Genomic DNA, 7695 nt, shown 5'->3' on the forward strand with positions numbered 1-7695 from the left:
CAAGTAAAATTCATTAGGGTAATGCCTCTTTTTATAGGCCTCTAACTCTCCAAGAGGAAGAGCAAGAGAGGTTTCAAATGAAACCTAATTAGATATATAAAGAAACTAAAATTAACATCAATTATGGAGGGTAATCTAGTCTATCTAGGCCTTCTGCTCAAAGAGAGACACTGGAAGGGAAGTCACATTATAATCCAACCTTTGAAATGAATAATAGACCGATGCAAGGGGGGCAAAATTGGCTCCCAGAACAGGAAGAACCAATAAATGACATGGTCAGGCCTATGCCAAGGGGCAATTTAAAGCCCCTAGGTATGAAGAAGCTACCGTCGACAGACCAAGATTAGGGCAGTACAACTTTGCGGACCAGAGGTTTTGACAGCCAAATTATGATAACCCCAAGGCCAAGAGGCAACCAAAGACCTAGGCAGCAAGTATACCAAGAGCAGGGATTCAGAAATCATGAGCCACAGAGAAGGCCTGGACTACCCCTCAACATTTTAAGGAAGGAGGTGTTGGTCTTCACCCACCTCGACAACAACACTTCTAACTATATAAGCGGTTTGCTGCACCGAACTTTCAGCCACAAATGAATGAAGGGATGGGATATAACGCCTATCATAAGGAGCTAAACTTTGAGCTAGCCCAGGTTAACATACATCAGATCATAGAAATAATACAAGAAATGTATGGCCCAGTCCTAAGGAGGCCTAATGGGCCAATATTTAGAAAGTCATACCCTTATTGGGTAGATGAGACCTCTCTTCCTAAAAACTTTAAAATACTTGAATTTTCCTTGTGTTAATCATGTTGTTTAATTTTAATAATGTCTAAAATATTAATTGAAAATTTGTAAATAATATACATATTTTATATTATTTAACACAAAATATTATTTAAATAAAAATATTTTTGAAAACTCTACTATTCACTTTTTGAAAAATTAGGCTGATCACTATTCATATTTTTGAAAAATTGATTGATTAGCTGGCTGATCACTATTCACTTTTTGACAAAATTAAAATTGATTAATTGTATTATTTTGACAAAATCGATTGATTGGTTGTATTATCTTGACAAATGTGATATTGATGGGTTGTCTTCTTTTGACAAAATCCACCTCGAAACATCAAGAGGATGAGGAAGATGATTCTGATAATGTGGGGGAAATGACATTCATTACTAGGAAATTCAAAAGGTTTGTGAAAAAGAAACAAGGTGTGCGAAAATTTTTCAAAAAAGATTTCAATAATAGGGATTTTCAAAGGGGAGAAAATCACAAAAAATCTGAAGTTACCTGCTACGAATGCAACAAACCTGGACACTACAAATCAGAATGTCCGGAACTTAAGAAACAATTCAAGAAAGACAAGAAGAAAGCCATGATTGGAGCATGGAGAGAAGATAACAATGAAAGCAACTCAAAAACTGAAGTTTGCAAAAATGAGGTTGCTAACCTATGCTTAATGGCACTTGGAAACGAAGATGAGGTAAATAACGAATATTTTATGTTTGATGAATTACAATCAGCTTTTGATGAATTACATGCTGAATTTATAAAACTTAGTTTGAAAAGTAACTGTTAAAAGAAAATGATTTCAAGTTTATCAAAAGAAAATGAATCCTTAACTTCCAAAATAAATACTTTAGAAAATGAAGCCATGAAAATGAAAAAGAAAAATGAGATTTTAACTCGAAAAGAGTTTTCAATTTATGAGAAAAAATTAGTTGTATTACAAGAAGAAAATGAGTCTTTAAAAAAAGAGCAAATTGTTTTGAAAGAAAATATTGAAGACTTGAAAAATACTCTTTCAAAATTCACTCAAGGTAGAGAGACTTTAGATAAAATTCTTAAAAATCAAAATCGTACTTTTGGTAGAGTCGGAATTGGATATAAACCTTTTTCAAAAGTAAAAACTGTCAAAAATCGTTTTGTGTATGCATCTTCTAGTCACTTTCATCTCATATGTCATTTTTGTGGTACGAAAGGTCATATTTCACCTTCATGTTCAGTTAAAAGAAATCCTTTCGTTAAAATAAAAAATATGTGGGTCCCTAAAGACATTTCAAGAGTGACAAATTCTAACTTTTATGGACCAAAGAAAATATGGGTACCAATAGAAAAATCAAATTTGTGTAGGTATGTTTCAAGACAAAATCCAGTAACGATAGATGGTATCTCGACAGTGCATGTTCGAGGCACATGACTAGAAATAAAGCTATGTTCGCCACACTCCAACCAAAGGATGGTGGATATGTGACTTTCGGCAACAATAGCAAGGGTAAAATCATAGGTGTAGGTAGTATCGGTAAAAATCCTTCTCCTATTATTGAAAATGTTTTACTTGTTGAAGGTTTAAAACATAACTTGCATAGCATTAGTCAATTATGTGATAAAGGATATAGAGTTATTTTTGAGAAAACTGATTGCACTATTGAGAACGCCCTAGAAAACAAAACTTTATTTGTAGGTTATAGACATGAGAATGTATATGTGTTTGATTTGCATAATATGTCTTCTCATTTTAATATTAAATGTTTATCCGCTATAAATAATAATGGTTGGCTTTGGCATAGAAGATTATGACATGCTCGTTTTGATTTAATTTCCAAACTTTCAAAAAGTGAGTTAGTCATTGGTTTACCAAAAATTGTTTTTGATAAAGACAAACTTTGTGATGCATGTCAATTTGGAAAACAAACTAGAATTTATTTTAAATCCAAAAATATCGTTTCAACTACTAAACCACTTCAACTCTTGCATATTGATTTATTCGGACCATCTAGAACATTAAGTTTAGGAGGAAAATCGTATGCTCTTGTTTGTGTTGATGATTATACTAGATATATATAGGTATTCTTTCTAGCACACAAAAATGAAGCTTTTTATAATTTCTCAAGACTTTGTAAAAGAATTCAAAATGAAAAAAATCTTAATATTTGTAGTATTAGAAATGATCATGGTAGAGAATTTGAAAATGATGATTTTATTATGTTTTGTGATGAGTTTGGAATTGATCATAATTTTTCTACCCTTAGAACTCCTCAACAAAATGGTATAGTTGAAAGAAAAAATAGAACTCTTGAAGAAATGGCCCGTACTATGCTTTGTGAAAATAATTTGCCTAAATATTTTTGGGCGGAAGCCGTTAACACTGCATGCTATGTTGTAAACTGAGCTATGATTAGACCTATTATTAAGAAAAACACCTTATGAAATTTGGAAAGGTAGAAAACCTAATATTAGTCACTTGCGTGCATTTGGTTGTAAATGCTTTGTAATAATAAAGATAACTTAAGAAAGTTTGATGCTAAATCAGATGAAGCTATATTTCTTAGTTATTCAATTTTCAGTAAAGTTTATAGAGTATTCAATAAAAGAACTCTACTTGTTGAAGAATTTGTGCATGCTTCTTTTGATGAATCTAACAACATTATTTCCAAGAATCTTGTAAGTAATGATATTGTAGAAAATCAACCAAGCATGGAGAGCATTTACATAAAAGAAAATGAAAAAAATCAATTACGCGAATGTGAAGAAAAAATGACAATAGAGAAACTTCAAGAAATATATGCTCTTCTAGAAAACAACTCAAATCTACTAAAAGAATGAAAGTATGCTCATGGCCACCCCAAAGACCTCATCATAGGTGATGCAACGGAAGGTATAAAAACTCGTTCATTTGTTAAAAATGTTTGTGGTAACTTAGCGTTTGTTTCGCAAATTGAACCAAAATCGTTTTTAGAAGCTGAAAATGATTAAAACTGGATTTTAGCAATGTAAGAAGAATTAAATCAATTTGAAAGGAATGAAGTTTGGTTTTTAACTCCTCGACCTAAGGATCATCCCGTTATTAGTACAAAATGGGTTTTTCGAAATAAAATGGATAAATCCGGTGTTGTTACTAGAAATAAAGCTAGATTAGTAGCTCAAGGTTATAATCAATAGGAAAGTATTGATTTTGACGAAACTTTTACACCAGTTGCTAGACTTGAAGCTATTAGAATGTTACTTGCTTTTGCATGTTTTAAAGATTTTAAATTATATCAAATGGATGTTAAAATTGCTTTTTTAAATAGGTACATTTCGAAGGAAGTTTATGTTGAACAACCTTCCGGTTTTGAAAATCATAAATACCCGAATCATGTTTTCAAACTTTCAAAAGCCTTATACGGCTTAAAACAAGCTCCTAGAGCTTGGTATGAAAGATTGAGTAATTTTCTACTTGACAAAGGTTTTTCTAGAGGAAAAATTGATACAACATTTTTTTATAAAAACTAAAAAGGAAGATATGCTAATTGTTCAAATTTATATTGATGATATCATTTTTGATGCTACTAATGAAAATTTGTGCAAAGAGTTTGCTAAAGATATGCAGGGTGAATTTGAAATGAGTATGATGAGAGAGTAAAATTACTTCCTTGGTCTACAAATTAAACAAACTAATGATGGAATCCATTTAAATCAAACGAAATATATCAAGGATCTACTCAAAAGGTTTGAAATGGAATCATCAAAGCCTGCAGCAACTCCAATGAGCACATCAATAAAAATTGACAAAGATGAGCAAGGTAAACCTATAGATGAAAAGAAATATCGAGGTATGATTGGTTCCCTCTGCAAGTAGACCTGATATAATGTTTAGTGTTTGTATGTGTGCACGTTTTCAATCTGCACCGAAAGAGTCACACATCACTGCAGTCAAACGTATTTTCAGATATCTTGTTGGCACTCCAAATTTGAGATTATGCACTACAACAAATTTGGGATTTAAAGACGAAACAAATTTGTCCCAAAATGTATATATTTCATCACTCAAACTAATTACGACGAAAATTTTTCGTCACCCGTTTTGTTGCCAAAGCCTCGTCGCTAAAGGGTCTTAGAGACGAAAAAACAATTTCGTCATTGAAAATGATCAATTTGTGACGAATTTTTTTGTCTCCAATACGCTATGTTGGGAACATACCTGTAAGTAATTAGCAACAAAATATTTTGTCATTAAAGGAAGAAATTAGAAACAAAAGTATTTTATCATAAATATAAGAAATAGAGACGAAATAATTTTGTCACGTTTAATATAAACGAAGACGAAATTTTTTTGTCAAAGAAGCTACCAATAGAGACAAAAACAAATTCATCATTAAAAATGATAAATTTGTGACGAATTTTTTTGTCTCCAATACACTCTGTTGGGAACATACTTGCAAGTAATTAGCGACAAAATATGTTGTCATTAAAGGAAGAAATTAGAGACAAAAGTATTTTCTCATAAATATAAGAAATAGAGACGAAATAATTTTGTCATGTTTAATATAAACGAAGACGAAAATTTTTTGTCAAAGAAGCTACTAATAGAGACAAAAACAAATTCATCATTAAAAATGATAAATTTGTGACGAATTTTTTTGTCTCCAATACACTCTGTTGGGAACATACTTGTAAGTAATTAGCGACAAAATATTTTGTCATTAAAGGAAGAAATTAGAGACAAAAGTATTTTCTCATAAATATAAGAAATAGAGACGAAATAATTTTGTCATGTTTAATATAAACGAAGACGAAATTTTTTTGTCAAAGAAGCTACCAATAGAGACAAAAACAAATTCATCATTAAAAATGATGAAATAATGTCAAAAAAAATTCGTCACACATTGAGAGTAATAGTGACAAAATATGACAATATTTTTTGTCATGACAAATTCATTTAGCGACGAAATAAAGAATTCATGACAAAATTAATCATCCACCTAAACCAAATAAGAGACAAAAAAACCTTCTTTAAGGATGGAAAATTTTGTCAATAATTCCATAATATTTTATTCCACATTATATACCTATTTTATCAAAATCTAAATTCTAGTTCAACAAATATAACCCTGTTCATGTTGAAACCTGTTGAATATAACAATTCTATCACAACTTAACCTAACCTGTTATCAACACATTTATGAATTAACAAAATGAAAATATCCATTCATCACTACAAATAATTTCATCCTAATACAATAAAATAGTGAAATATCCACAAAATATCCAAAAGTTATAACTTGTTCAATTCCACCAAACATCCAACAATAACTAGTGCAACTTCACAAAGTATGTGTATCCTTATCAAACAAAAATGAACATTCAAGCAAATTATATCATTGTTGCACGTCAAAAATGTCACCCCAATCCAATCTGCAAAAAAATAAATTAAAGTTTTAGTAATTAATCAATTATACAAAAGATTAAAAACATTAGTAACTCATCAATTTACAATTAGATCAATTATACAATTTATTCCTCTAACAGACTTTTTTTCGAGATTATGAGAACAAACAATTAATTTTAAGGCTAATTCACAAATGATGCATCCCATTAATGTGTCGTAAGTTCATACAACTTATATTGGTCCCTCCTAAGGTGTTTCTATTGGTTCTTGTACAAATCTGTAGTTGTGTGATAATTTAGCATTTCGACGGCCTTTTTTGAAGCTTTAAGTATAGAGAAAAAATATATTTTTTAGACTAATTCACAATTTATACATCCCGTGCACCTGTTCAAATTGGATGTCATATGCATGTTTCCATTACTTCCTAATTCTTCAAACATATATTCTTTTATAAAATTTGTTATATTAAAGTTAATATACTTTACCAAGAAGCATGTCCACTTGTGGATGAGTCCCCTCCACTTCCAAAGTGTCCAGTGAATCCTTTGGTCCTCAAAAAGTTGACAACATCAACCATTATCTCCCCTTGCTTCTTCTTACTCTCTTCAAGATCTTCTATTTTATTGTTCTGCATTTGTATTTGTTCATTCTGTGTCTCTATTTGCATCTCAAGGCGCTTCACATAATCATTTGTTTCAGCATATTTGGTAGTGGTCCTCCTAATAGAGGATGAAGGTCTCATGCCAAGTCTCTTCACATAGCCAGACCTTGGCTTTAGGACTTTGATTAACAACTCTTCTGCAGTCAAAGGGGTTGATCCCAGCTGTGAGAGGTGATCAGCCTGTGTCTGTATCATATTTTCCTATCAAATATAAAAAAAATTAAATAATTATTAGAAAATTAAATAAGATCATAACAAATAGTATTCTAAAATTTTGTTAATAAAAATTGCAATATATACTCATATAATTACACTGAGCTTGAGATGAGATCCACTCAGGTGTTTTCTCATTATAGTGAGTTTCCTTGTACAACTCTGCTAGATCAGGTAGCATCTTCTTTTCTCGTGCCTAATTCGATAGTCCAAATATTCAATAAATAAAGCTAAGAATCTAATATAATTCTGAAAGTGCAAGGATACGTACCAGTTTTTCTACTCTAACAGGGATTGACCTAGAACCACATCTATGTTTTGTATACATCCTTTCTCTGTTCGCGATGTTGGCCTTTGATTGTTCCTATAAGGAAGAATGACCAATATAACAATGAAATGTATCATTAGTAAGACAAATATGTTGGCTTTTGATTGTTCTTGTAAGTAATAATGAACCAATATAACAATGAAATGTATCACTAGTAAAACAAATTTAATGCTTGATAATAAAGAAATTGCATTGTTCCTCTTTATCATTTTCCTATATATCGTTCCAACTTAAAAGATATTTCAAATTATGCACTAGTTTCATTCAATTCTTTAAAAAATAGATTAGAGTACTTGTTGAGATTTCATCATAAGATGATTTTTCTAGGTGAAAAA

Source organism: Camellia sinensis, chromosome 3, assembly GCF_055761805.1.
Source record: "Camellia sinensis isolate YWXY chromosome 3, ASM5576180v1, whole genome shotgun sequence".
Classification (NCBI taxonomy): domain Eukaryota; kingdom Viridiplantae; phylum Streptophyta; class Magnoliopsida; order Ericales; family Theaceae; genus Camellia; species Camellia sinensis.